Raw genomic sequence first — 14,671 nt, forward strand, 5'->3', positions numbered from 1 at the left:
ATTTCTCAACCCGTGCTTACACCGTCGGATCTCTCAAAGCCATTTGAGGTCCAATGTGACGCTTGTGGTGATTGCCTTGGAGCTGTTCTCCAAGAAGGGCATGCCATAGCCTATGAAAGTCAAAGGCTCGACCCTATTGAGCTATCTCTAGGCATATATGAGAAGGAACTCTAAACAGTTTTACATGCTCTAGATTTGTGGAAGCACAAGTTTACTAGGGACTCCTTTCATTCTGCAAACGGATCACCAAAGCCTTAAATACTTCATGACTAAGACCAAGATCTCCGACAAACAAATGAGCTGGGAAAATTTCCTTTCGCAATTTCATTTTCATATTGCTCACATTGCTGGCAAGCATAATCAAGTGGTCGATGCACTCTCAAGATGACCGAGAGCGAATGCTGTGGTGCAGCCAAAGTTGGTCGACCATAGAAGATGGCATGGACAGGTATGTGCACGCTAGCAGGAGCATGGCAAAGGGCTAGAGCAGCTAGAAAGATCATGGGCAGACGCACATGTCAACTGACTCAAGGGCCTCAAACCATAACAAAAAACAGAAAGGTGGAAGTCTATTTAACTCATAAACTCCTCATGCATACAAAGAGCATCCAAACATTGGTGGACTACCACAAGGTGAAATGGGTTCAAATAGGAACCAAAATGGAGCAAAAAAGTGTACACCCGGCAACCATTTCAGCTAGAACCAAAGCAAAGAAAGTGAGTTTTTGGACAAATCAAATATCCAAACACAAAATTGACTTGAGAAACATGTTATACACATCAGCCAGTCCTCAGCCAAGTCTTTATCTGCTTTCGGGTTGGAAAATCGACATGCAACTGTCGATTTGCACATATAATAGGAAGAGCAAAAATCATTTGACAATTCTGAGCAGAGGATAATGATCAGTAGGTCAAGGACATGCTATGATATCAACCCAAGGCTATTTGGAGGTGTCGATTTCCTATGTCGATTTGTTGACAGACTAGGAACATACTGAGTTACAAGCAGAAAAATGCAATGGTTTGTGAAGAGTGCAATAATGACAAATTTAGCACATGCGTGTACCATTACAATACTTGGCTTACCTTTCAGCTCCACACACAGCTACCAACACTTTGGCCGGGGTGTGCCCACTAATGAAGTGATTTTGACAACATCTTCGTACAGGTGAATTACAGGTTCGAAATGATATCCACAAAAAGGGATTCACCTAAAGATGATTTGCAGGTACATAAAGAGTAATCCTCATCAACAAAAAGCCTTTTAGGAGCTTTGAAGTCTTCCATGTGCTATATTAACTCCTAGAAGTACTCTTCATTACTCTTTTCTTGCACGGAATACTATTCATATTGTCAAATCCTTTGAAAGCATATAGGGTGTTTCTGTCTTGAACACATACATTAGACATGATTTTATGCTTCCACCCATGCACAAAAGCACAGTATGACAGGTACTAAAAGACATCTCCAGCAACAAATTCGCAATAAGATCGAGAAGTCGAGGGCATTTTTTGTCCCACATGATTTTTTCCCCTTGACCAAATTTGGTGTCAGGCACCATAGTTAGTTTTTTATTTTCAATAAAAAGCATTGATCAAGCTCATCAGGAGGGCGACAACAACCAAATCGTCCAAATGACCTTCAAGAAGTTTCATCTTCAATACTACAGGTACAGCTACACCAATGAACTTCAAGTCTTCAACAACCAAAACCTCCACGTACTCTCACATCAAAGTCCACAGGAGCCCACACTTCAACAAGATGGCGCCCAGGGATGGTCGCCAATTTAGGAAGGGGGCAATGTTCCGGGATCACCGGAACAGTGCCAAAATGAGCTTTAAAGATGATTGGAATAAATGCAAGAATGCAGTTACGAGATGCAGAAATGGATGTTTACTATTTTTAGCCATAAATGGAGCATACGGAGTCAGATGGACATGTCAGTTCGTTCGTTGCAAATCTTATGTTAGTATCTTTGATTCAAGCACCTAACTTCATCAAATGGATTCTCAAGCTAAGGACAACAAATTAAGTGTAATTACAACATTTATGTTGCGATTACGGGAATGTGTAAATGGGCACTAGAATGCTTTGTAATTATTGTGGGTTAGTAAAGTGGGCTCAAATGAGTTCCAAGTTGTATTTGGGAAGTGTAGTTTCATGTATTATTTATCCTTTAGCATTTGGACGGAAAATAGGTGTGAACCAGTTTAAGGGTTTCACTATAAATGTCACTTTTGCTAAAGAGATGTCGTTCACTTGTTCATTCTTGTGAGCTACACTCTCCTTAAGAGCTATAGCTTTGTAACCTCTTGAGAGCAACAAGCTTTCTAGCTTGTGTGCCCATGTAATTTGATTAATCAATGCATTGTGTTTCTCTCTATTTCTCTCAATTAATCTCTTTATGTTTAGGTGTTGATTAGCTTAAGCTTTCCATTGATTCATGCATGCTTTATTGTGTGTGTGTGTGTGTGTGTGTGTGTGAATGGTTGAGCCCAAGAGCCCCCCTTCTCTTTGTTTGAGCTTGCTTGAGTGTTTACTTGCTTGAGGTGTATGTGCTTTATATTGATTAATGCTCTTTGAATGCTTGTGAAGAAGGTTAAAGAGTGATTAGTTAGTTGATTTAAGCACCATTCTTTGCTTGCTTATGCTTGTTGGTTTGCTTAGGAATGGCATAGCTTGTGTGGAAGGTAATGAGTGAGTTGGAGTGATGTGTGTGCATGTTTCATTGAACCCATTGCTTGCTTCTCTTACCTATTGCATAGGTAGTGTGTGTGTGTGTGTATGCATGAGTAGAGCTTATGGATGCAAATCCATAGCTTATTGATTGATTAGCTGATTGAGAAAGGATTGAGGAATGTGTGTGTAGATTGATTAGGTTATGTGTGAGCTTTCAAGGTAGCATAGCTATTGAGCATTAGAGTTGAGAGTGGGTAGATTAAGCATTGGTATAGTGTCTCTTCCGCAAGGGATAAACTTCCAAGTACTAGCCGGGTTAGAGCTCTTCGGGATGACTGTGATAGAGATATCAAAATGGGCATAGCCGATTAGTAGTCTTACTACCCATTCCTACAAGATAGGGAATCTCGGTTCTCCAGTTACCCAAAAGGATCGTGAGTGACAAGGACACGAAGTTCACTTCTAAATTTTGGACTTCCTTATTTCAGGCCCTCAATACCTAGATGTGGCACGGCCTTTCACCCTCAATCCGATGGGCAAACTGAAAGGGTAAATCAGGTAATTGAAGATATACTTAGGGCATACTACAGCTGAGAGCCAGCTAAATGGATTCAGTATCTTCTACTTGTCGAATTTTCCTACAACACTTCACATCATCAAAGCATTGGGATGACTCCATTTAATGCTCTTTACGGACAAGAATGTATCTCCCAAAAACTTCTGTGACCCCACCATTAGGGTTGAAGCTTCTAAAAAGATGATTGAAGAAATGCATGCACAGACTAAGGCTATTCACAAGGATATCCAAGCTACTCAAGATCGACAAAAGCATTATGCAAATGAAAAAAGTTCTGATAGACACTTCCATATGGGAGATAAAGTATTTTTGCGTGTCAGACCCAAGAGGAGTACCCTGTCCTTAGGGAAGTATAAGAAGCTTAGTCCCCGATACTGTGGACCTTATGAGATAATTAAAAGTATAGGGACTCAAGCCTACAAACGAGATCTTCCCTCCCATCTTAAAGTTCACAATGTTTTCCATGTAAGTCTTTTGAAGCCTTATATTCCTAGCCCAGATCATGTTCTTAATGATGATCAGATTGTAATGACTACCCAAAATACCCTAGAAATTCAACCTGAAAGAATTCTGGAATCAAGGGAAAGGAATCTTCGGAACAGAACCATCAAAGAACATCTTATCCAATGGCGGGATTTTCCCCTTGAGGACGCTACTTGGGAAGATGAATTATCCCTACTTAAGGATTATCCCCAGTTGTTCTCGAGATGAGGACATCTCGAATTTTTCAATTTGGGGAGGATGTAATGTCCCGTTCTTTATAAAGATTTCAAATTATATACTTGTGAAAATTCTATTCTTTATTTTTGAAATGGATGTATTTATTGTTCCCTTAACCCAGGATCATAATTATGGTCACGGATATTATTCCTGAAAGACCCAGGCTCGGTATGATCAAATAAAAGAAATTCCTATTTTCAGGGAAAAAAATAAAAAAAATTCGTTGCAAATTTAGGAGCTAAAATAGTCCAAAAAGACATTTTCCTATAAGAAAATTTTCCCTAAATTATAGCCTTAAAAATAGGGACAAAATTATTTTTGGCCAAGAGGTAGGATATTAGATAAGTTCAATTTTTGGTTGGCCAGGTTAAAATACCCACTTCTCACCTGTTTGTGTCATTCCTAGGAAATAGATGCGCCGTTGCTGCTCATGTTTTTGTTGGTATTATTGGAATTTCTCTTGATTAAGACCAAATATGTTATAGGTGAATTATCATGCATGATCTAAGAAATTGTAGCCCATGTTACCCCCACTTACAGTTGTCGGTGTTGGATCTTGATGCTTGCAATTTTGTAACCTCTTCTACTTCAAGCGTGGCTTGTTATCACTTTTGGTACCCATTTATCTTTTTGTTGTATGGTAGCTCTTTGTGTAGACATGTCAAAGTCTGTTTGTTTTTTTTCTTGAACTTGTGTGGGCATGTCTTGCATCTTTTGAGTAGCCATGACCTTGGGTTGCAATTCCTGTCATATTGGCCTCACCGTGCTTGACTTGTCTAAGTTTGTTCAAGAGGAATTCTCCTTGGGAGATTGTGACCTTTTTGGAAGCCATATGTAGGTTGCTGGATAACCACAATTCCCTATCTTGTAGGAATGGGTAGCAAAGACTGCACTACGGTAATGCCCATAGAGATATTTCTATCTCGGTCAAACTGAAGGAACCTTGACCTGGCTAGTGCATGGAAACTTATCCCTTACGGGAGAGCCATAAGCACACTGCCATTGATGTCTTACTCAAGACTCAACCGCTACAACTCACTCAATCAATAGAACTCCAAGCACTTATCACATAAGAGTGAAATGCCTTGTGGCACACACACATTCAATATCATTCCATTTACCTTTAATCCTATTAACTAAGAAATGAACTTATAACCAAGGCTCTCATAGCACTTTCTCTACCACTTATGCATAAACCCTAAAAGCAAAGACACGTCCCATGCATTCAACTACTTCCATGTTGCACATAAGGAAAGAACAATGCTAATTATTCTACTCACACAAGCATAACAAGACCAATGGGCAAGCAAACTAACCTCTATTTTCTATCTATCAAACCCACAAGCAATGGTAAGCTCAACCCTATTCTCAACCAACAAGTTAATGAGCACTTAAGCTTAAACAAGTAAGCAAGCAATGCAAGAATGCAAATGCTCAAACCCACATGCAAGCTAAGCAAGCTCAAACCCACTAAATCAATGGAGAAAGAGAGCACCATTAACTAAAAAGCAATAAACATTAAACATGATTAACTTACTCAAACCCACAAGCATTCAACAAGCTTCAATGTGATAAGAATGGAGAAGAGAGCATAGGGCTTTTGCCCACACATACACATGAACAAAGCTTAAAAAAGATATACATTACTTAATTAATCATAAGGCTAAAGAGAGTGAGAAAATGATTTCCTTCATTGCATAACAAGGCTCATAGCTAGGAAGCTATGGCTAAAAGAGTTACAATGAGAGTAGAGAGGTATGGGATTTTGTGGAGTGCAAGAGAGCTTGGATGCAAGCTTCTTCTCTTGCCCACTCTACACAAAATGAGATAAGGATCCAAAATCCTCCACAAAATTGAGTTATAAAGGATTTTAATAAAATTGCCCACAATTGTCCGCCCGGCTGTGTTTAAATCTAAAACTTAGGCAAAATGGCTAAATAGCTCAATTTTGGGGATGATAAATATTCCAAAAATATATCGTACAAATTGGAACTCACTTAAGCCCATAACATACGGGAAATAATTAATTACATTGCCCCTAGGCGGTTTTTATAAAAAATGTTCAAATTGTTACACGGGTAAGTGGGCTTGCAACTATGTCTTTGTCTTCAAAGTTGCTCTTCAAAATTGCACCTGTTACGTTTTATCGTACCTGTATTTGTTCTCTGAACATTCCCCCCTTCGTAAATGTTATCCATCCCCCCTGGACAATGCCAAGGTGTGCAGATCTTCAGTGTGAAGGGCGGCGACGGTGGTGGCCTTCTTGATCTTTTGCGTGGATGGCCTTCTTTGGTCCCCCTTCATCCAAGGCTCTTTCTTCTAATGATGTTGTGAGCAATCTAGTTATCTCTGTGATTTGCTCTCTTGTATATGGCAAGTTCCTTGAGACTGGCCTAACTGCGTGGATTTCTTCTTCAATTTCTTTTCAATTTCTTGTCGCCTCATTATTGCTTGTGGGGTAGCCGGCAGTGGGTGGTCCACTTCTTCTATTCTTGTTGCCAAGAACCTCTCCTGACTCTGTAGCACTTGGGTCAAAGATGAGCTGAAGTAATTTTGTATGAAATTGTAAGTGACCATTTCTTCAAAGGTGCGCTGACAAGAGCTGTGTAAAAATCGAATATGCGCGAAGAAGCCATGTACCTTTGCAAAATCCTCCCAGCTATATCGCCTAGGGCATGGGCAGTAGGTCGGATTGATCCTTAGCGAGTCCCTGTAAATCTGTAAGCTTCCTTCATTTTTTCGCATCCATTCTAGTCGCCAAGGGAATTCTATCTCTGTCTTGATTCTCAAAAGAGGTCCACTGAGTAGCTTGTTATCCATCCCTTTGATATCTGGCCATAGCTTCCTTGCAAGGCGCCTGATTGTCGCTTCATAACGCTATAGCTCTTTAGCATATACTGTCAACTCTTGAAAAGACTCTTTACAGAATTCCCATTCTAGATCAACCTGCACTTGCTCCTCTTGCTCTTCAGAATCGAAGTGTATTGGGCTTAATGGCGGCGGGGGAAATTTTTCCAGTTGGCTCGGGAGCTGCAAAAGTACCCACTTCTGTAAGTCATGGGATTGATGGTGTTTTAAGTAATTTCTCTTGCAATCTATCATTTTCTGCTTTTAAGAGCTCTAGCTCTTGTTTAGCTTCTATGAGCTCTTTTTCTTGTATCTGCATTTTGATCTATTAGATCAGCGTTTTCCTCTCGACTGTTTGAAGAAGCTTACGGATCTTTTTAAGTTCTTCTGATGTCGGCGTTTGAGCGCTTGATGTGACAGAGAGTGAGACCCTTGTTGATACAGTCTTCTTGTCCATTAAAACTTTGTATGCCTTTTCTACCTTTCTTAGGATAAGAGCTCCTCCATCTTTGTAGCTTCATCAAGAGCATCTTTCAATGTAGCTTCCGCAGTGTTTCACGCTTCTTGCAATAAAGCATTTTCCCATTGCAAGGCTTCAAGGCTGGATTTAGCTGTATGTAGCTCTGCTTGTAACTTTTCTTTCTCCTTCTCTAAGGCAGCCAGTTGTGCTTCCAACTCCATTAGCTCCTTGACTCTTGCCTTGTTTTCGGCTTGTAAAGTTTGAGATAGCTGCTCATAATATCTATACTCCTTGTTTGTCACATGAAACAAGGAGATAGAGGCATCCAAGTCTGCTACAAGGACTTGATTCTTTTTTCTTAGTTCTTCTCTTTGCCTCCGCATAACTCTTGTTTGAAGATCAACAAAATCCAAGTCCATCTGCGCACGAGCAAAATTTTTCAAATTTTCTAAAAGTGCTACTTGAAGCTCTCTTTGAGTTTCTGCATTTGTTGCGAGTGCGTCATCAAGCTGTTTCTCCAAATCTTTGACTTGTTGCTCTTCTTTTTCTTGGAGAGTTTTGACCTTCTGCAACTTGAGACGCTCTTTGTTTCTCTATTTGTTGAGCCTGCTTATAGAAATTGATAAAACTATCTAGAATACCCGCTAAGGGAGCTTGAGTTGCAGTGGCAGATATGGCAGTTTCTTCTCTGGCAAGAGCTTCCCTGAGCTGCATCATAATCTCTTGACGGCCCTCATCCATAGGTGGAGACAATTGTGATGTGCCCTACCCTTCTTTTAACTTTGCTTTACCCTTTTCTCTGCTTTCCTCCTCTTGCTTTTTGCGAGCAAGTTCTTTTGCTACCTGTCTAGTGATTTCTTCCTGTTCTTCTTGTGCTGCTTGGCATCTTAGCCTTTGCATATTCATTTCGTCAGCAGCCCTTATCGGCTTTTGGACAAATTCTACATCCTCGCTCATGGAAACGGTGATTTCTCTTATGAGGCCAGCCTCTGTCGTCGTCAAAAATGATCCCATCTCAACAGGCACCTACTTTTCCATGACTGTCTGCATAAGTTTAGCACTTTCTTGCAATGCAGTTTCCATGTCGTAATCATGCTCTGTCAGCAAAAAATCTTTATCCTCTCCTCATTCACCATCTTTATCACCTACATCAGATACCTCAACTATAGTTGGCTTGGGCTTTGTGCTTCGTGTTTTGCGAGGAGATGTAGAATGTTGGTCAGCTTCCACTGTTTCTCTTTTCCTTTTCTTTTCTTCCCTTCACTTCCTCAAGCGTTCTTCGTCGCTCAATTTCTCCAGAGGGATCAAACTCTTGCTTTCAATTTGTGCATTGGCAGGCACATCCCATGGAGTGGTAACAAATCCATTCTTTCCAAAGCGCAATAGACAATGCGGGTGATGGCAAGTACTGCACCCAGGTACGGCATTGGTGGGCGCTTTGGCTTACTTTTTGCCTGGGTGATGCTGCTCTTTTAAACGTTCCCGAGCCATGTGCCAATGTAATCCATATTTAGAGGTGTGTTGAGTACTTGTCGATTTGTGTACTCAATCGCCACACCCTTCTCTCCCATGCTCCAGCGATGAGGGTTGGTGACCTGCGAATGATGTGTGTGCACTTGAAAGGCTAGCCAGATCTCTTGGTGGTGGAGGTCATCTCTTGGTGGTGGAGGTCATCCCATGTAGGATGCTCAGCTGCTGAGCACCTCTGGCGGTCTTCATTAGAATGGTTTCTGTCATTATAAGAGAGGTGTCCCTCTTCCAGGCTCCATGCCTGTCTTACCAATTGCCTTGTGATTAGAATTTCCCTTTGTTGTCCTTCAAAATCTGTAACCCTGCATCTGAACCTGTCTGTTAGCGTGGTCAGTACTTCCCATGACCGTCTGAAATCTGATCCCCAAGCTTCCAGAGCAAAGTAAATCTCTCAGGCTCAAGCTGTCCCACAGTCTTGGAGCATTGGCATTGAGGGTGTGCAACTGAAAGAAGTTTCTTGTTGGCACATGCACAAGCATCCATCTTCCCCCAGGATCTCTGAAGTGGCCTCTAGCTACGCACGCATTGTCGATATAGCAATCAGCAGAGTATTGCTCTAGCCAAAACTCTAAGGTTGGGGAGCTACAGCTTGGGGCTGTGGTTCTGCATATCCTACTAGATCAGGTAATGCAGTTCTATGCGCTCTTTGGCGGCTAGTTCTTCTAGCTTCTTCATCTCTTGCCATAGCGATGCGCTAAGGTTTTCTATGGGATTTTTTTCTTAGTGTTGACTTCTGGAGAAATTTTGGCAGGGCTTCGTCGCACAGACTGAAATGGGGACTTTTTGTGAGTGCCAATCCCAGCGTATCCCACATTGCAAACTAAGGGGTAAACCCTAGGCACCGTACTTGTCCGAAAAAGCTCGGGCGTCACCCGACAATGTAATGTAGAAAATGAAAGAGCAAATAGCCTACCATACGTGATGAACGAGGGCGCGAAAACATGGGGTGTGTGCAAGGTGGTAGTTCTATCACTCTTCAATGGCCCTACACATGTACAATAGGTCAATCTCTGTAGTAACCAGGTATATTTGCATTTTGTCTGCAAATCGAGAGCTAGAAATCGACACCTCTAAAATGGACCAAATCAATATCAGAGCTTGTCCTCATCATGCTGATTACTGTGATATGCTCAGTTTTGCCATATGAATTTTCCTCTTCCTACTAGAGCAGCAAATCGACAGTACAATGTCAATTTCCAAACCCGAATAGATGACTAGTTGGTTATGGACTGATTGATGTGTACACCATCCCCATGAACTTGGTTTTTTGAGTTGATGCTTAGTTTGGCCAAAAACTAATTTGTGTGTTTTGATTTGCTAAGTTTCCTCTAAATGTGAGGATTCTAGGCACTAATCCTTAATTAAGTACTTAAACTCATGATTAAGACTTAAGAAACTTGAACTGTACTCGAGACAAGACTTAGAAGACTTTGTGTTTGATTGATTGAATGTGTGATACAAGGGCTCCTTATATAGGAGACAAAGAGACATAAATGAAAAGACACGTCTCATGGTGAAGAGACGCGACTTTAGACATAAAGACACATCCTTTCGGCGAAGAGCTGCAACCATTGGGCGAAGAGTCGTACCCGTAGAGCGAAGGGGTGTCACCAGTCTTCGAAGGAGTGTGGCCTTTGGTGAAGAGACACGTCTTTTGGGCGAAGGGGTGTGACCATCCAAGCGCAGGGGTCCTCCTTGGCATGGCACTTCGCGTATCTGCATCAATGAGTAAGTATTGTAATGTAGTTAAGTCACAAACGTGACATTCCCTCCCATTTAAAATGAGAGCCCGTATCAAAGAAATGACTTCTGATGTTGATAGAACTCTGGAAAAGCATCGAATCTTGGAAAATCTTCAATCTTTGAGTTATCGGAAACCTTTGTCTTGAACCTTTGCTTCTTGCGAAACCTTTTTTCTTTGACTGCTAAATCCCATGTCATTGCATTATTCAAAGACTTTTTAGAGGAATCTGGCATAATCAGGTTGAGTGCAACGAGAGATTGATCTTTAAAATTCTTCATGCGATGTAAGATTTCTGGTTCAAAATATTTCAGTAACTGCGAAATATTTGGGGAAGAGGAAATCTTTTCAAGGTACTCTTCAGATGGGGTAACTTCAACTTTAGTAATCACTGGAGAGGATTTTGGCTTGAGACTGTGATCATCTTTTAAGAATGAATCCCAAAATTCTTCAAAATCATCTTTAGGAACTGTCACTTCATGACTTGCAATTGGCATATCATCATCCAGTAAAGAATCAAAGAAAGCATAGTCGTCTTCTGACTCTGAATTTGCAACTATCTTCTTATCTTTGTCTTCATCAGTTGATTCAGAAGAAGTTAATGAATTCCAAAATTCATCAATATTAATATTTGCATCTGTATCAGAAATCATATTCTCTTCATAATCCATTGTATCATGTCGCTTGACTAGTATACGTGAGGCTTCAATCACTCTTTCTGCATGAGAAAGCCTGTGTAAAGTCAATTCATGTCCATCTTTGAACAAATTGATATTATGTCCTCAAAAGCTAACTACTAGATCATATTGGAGTAACCAATGCTGACCAAGAATCATGTCGTAATAAGATAACGGCATGACTTCAAAATCCAGTTGATCTGCATAAGTTTGAATCTTGAACTGCAACTGTCGAACTGTCTGGTCACGAGTCAAAATTGATCCATCTGCTAATTCCACTCATATAAGTGAGATGTCTTCTGAGTTGGTAAGCCAAGCTGTTGAACTATCTGAGTGTTGACGAAATTATTCGAGCATCCGTTGTCCACCAAAATATCGATGGAGCGACCATTGAGTGTTCCAAGAAGGTTCAAAACTTGCTTTGAGAGAGGCTCCACAACTGAAGAATTGCATCGAGCATGCTTCATAAGAATACTCGTATCCTTTAAGACATGAATCGTATTGACCATCAGATTTTCCTTTATCCTTAGCAAAATCTGGTTGTTCAAAATTCGATGATGTAATTTCTTTTCGAATTAGACGGATTTGGTTTCTTTGGACATTGATACCATCTATGGTCACCACCGCAAATTGTACATAATCCTTCGATTCCTTCCTTCTTTGAAGTCGAAGATCCATTTGGCGAAGAGCCTTGCTGAGTATTGGAATGCCGATCTTGAGAAAAATCACGTCCTTTCCCACGATCAAGTGGAGGAACATGTGAAGAAGATCTGCTTTCAGATTGTCGATCTTGAGAATAGAACCTTGAAGTTGAATAAGGTTGCGTTGCTTGCTGTCTGAACTGAGACTGATGTTGCTGACTTTGGCTATAGCTTTCTCTGCGATCGCGCTGTGAAAAGCGAGCGCTGTTTGAAGATCTGTCACCAGGGAGAAAATTCTGTGTAGGCCACCGATTATCGCCAAGACGCTCCATATAGGCAATTGCAGCATCCAAGGTGGTAGGGTTGTATTTGTGCACATCGTCCTTTAGGTTGGGTTCGAGTCTGTCGATAACGCTGTGAAGTTTTATCAGAGGAATTAAGGGTCTCTATCTCCAGAGTTAGCCTTTGGAACTCTGTGATGTACGCGGCCAAGGAACCTGTCTGGCTTAGGCGGCGAAGAGAGGACCGGGCATGAAAATCTGGTTGGAACGCCTTGCGAATAGCAGGCCGGAATTTATCCCAAGAAGGTGCGTGTTTGCTATCAGCAACCCGTCGCGTTGCCACCAAAGAAATGCTGTGTCCTTGAGTAGAGAACTAGCAAGTGCAACTTTTTTACTCTCTACCAAATCTGTGTTCGACAAGTAGACCTCCATTTTGAATAGCCATTGGTCCAGCACGCGCTTGTCGCGGCGACCAGTGTATGGTTCCGGCAGTTTAACATCAAGCTTCTTCTTCTGTGCAGCATTAAAAACTTTATAAAGTAATTGAAGTTCGCGATTGTCTACCTCTTCAATTGGATCTAGTTCGTTTGGTTCGTCCACTGAAGCTTCGGAAGAAGGTGTTGAAGATGCTGCATTAGTAGTTCGAGAAACAGCAGGTCGACTTCGAGAAGTATTTTCCGTGTGCATCTTATCCAAGCGAGTGTGAAGTGATGCGAGGCATGGAAAGTGTGGCCATCTGCTCCTTAATAAGAGTAAGGGCATTGTCAGATTGACCACCTCCATCTTGGGAATTTGGCATGGTTACGTCTCAAAAGGAACTCGAACAAGTGCAGAAGCAGGTTTTGCCACGGGTACGGCAAGAGCAGAAACGGCTTCGGAAGCGGGTTCCGGCTCTGGCGTTAGGGAATCAGGAATACTTATCACTTCGGGTGCAGGGGGTTTATCTGAGAGAACAGTGTCCAGAATCACGATCACCTCTCGCGAAAGAGGATTTTCGGGTAAAAATTCCTTCGGAACAACATCTATATACAAGATGAAGGGAATATGCAAGTAATCCCCGTTGGCCATTGCAGAGAGGGCGAAATGTTGCCAGCGCTGGGGGAGGATGAGAGGGCAGCGTTCGAATAATGGCAACGCTAACTGCTGGTCATGTTTTTTTTTTTAACGTAAGATGGTTGGAGGTTTTGTGGGTATTAAAAGGGTTGTTTCACATTACCCTTTTAATGGGTTGGCCACCACTTGGGACACTAACGTGGGGTTTTTAAAAGATAAGCGTAAATTACCCAGATCGCTGGTCTTTTTACTCATGCAGCGTACGGACCAAGGGTCGCCAGTGAAAGGGCAGCGCTCGTATGAAGAGGTCTCACGCAAGGGGTGCGCCAGAGAAGGGGCAGCGCCAGCGTGAAAGGGTGCGCCAACGTGAAAGGGCACGAGTGTGAAGGGCTGCCCACGCAGGGGGTGAGCATGTGAAGGGTTGGCTTCAGGGATACTGAGAGCTGACACTATTCTGTTGGATGACTTTATGAAATGGAATTCCTGATAATGATACTGATTTGTTCTTGACTTCTTTTGCGTGCAGGAACTGACAGACGAAATGAATACAGCATTTTGGTCTGATTGATCTCGAATAGACATGGTTGCAATAGGGGTTAGTCAATCGGACATCGATGAGGTCTCGATTGGACCTAGATGTGATTGCTAGCTACATTGCCGATAAATCATGGTCTAAGATCCGAATGAATGTTGAATGTCATGTGATGTCCTGTGATGCCGTGTGATGTGAGTGTCGATTTTGTACATGTGCTAGATGTGTGTTCCTAGGACATAGGTACTAACAGTCAGTGTCTGCTAAGATGGTTTATGGCTTTTGTCGGTTTTGCAGGCGTAATCGCGGTCGATTACAATGCTTTCAAGAGGGGGGTATGTCACAAAGTGATGATGTGGCGGACAACAGAAACCCTAATTTCCGGAAATCGCGGAGGCGGATTATTATTATTTTTTTGGAAAATTTTGAGCGACGCAAATCTCAGCTTTTCGCTTTGATTTGGGAGAAAGAAAGAGATAAAGAGAACTTGCTTTTTATTGACTCTCATTGAGAGAGAGAGAGAATCTGCTTTTGCTTTCAAGCTTTTGGGGCTCTGCTTTTGGGCATCCCTTGTAACCTTTAAATAAGTGGTGAGGGCTTCACTTCTCAGAGCATCTGGACGCAGAGTCTGAGAGTGAAACCCTAGCCACTCTCTTGTACTTTGATTTGATTAATATAAAAAGAAATACCGAAAGGGGTGCTAGTCTTTGGGGCCAATATCTCTAGGCACGGAACTCCGCCGGGCTAGTGTACATCTATTGTGATCTGTGACTTGTTTTGAAGTGGTTATTTGGTGCTGTCGCGGTTGATTCTTGACTTGGAGTGTCCAAGTCTGTTACAGTGGTATCAGAGCACGGCCGATTTCTCTTCTACGGGAAATCCGATCCCCGAATTTTTTTTCCGCGGCACCTATGGCTTCAGGCAATGATCAGT

The 14,671-nt window shown here is 41.8% G+C and overlaps 1 long non-coding RNA gene and 1 pseudogene across 1 annotated transcript in view; one reads left to right on the plus strand and one right to left on the minus strand.

Moving 5' to 3' along the window:
- Window positions 1-5,738: 5,738 nt before the first annotated feature.
- The window catches only part of LOC147422822 (uncharacterized), a 45,731-nt gene continuing 36,798 nt past the window's right edge, over window positions 5,739-14,671 (plus strand). The window contains exon 1 of the long non-coding RNA XR_015186772.1: window positions 5,739-7,026. This is a non-coding gene — a long non-coding RNA (uncharacterized LOC147422822). The remainder of the gene's footprint in view (window positions 7,027-14,671) is intronic.
- LOC147422823 (uncharacterized) lies at window positions 8,310-8,854 on the minus strand (annotated as a pseudogene).

The sequence above is a fragment of the Adiantum capillus-veneris genome, chromosome 27 (assembly GCF_014529385.1).
Source record: "Adiantum capillus-veneris isolate H3 chromosome 27, ASM1452938v2, whole genome shotgun sequence".
Lineage (NCBI taxonomy): Eukaryota > Viridiplantae > Streptophyta > Polypodiopsida > Polypodiales > Pteridaceae > Adiantum > Adiantum capillus-veneris.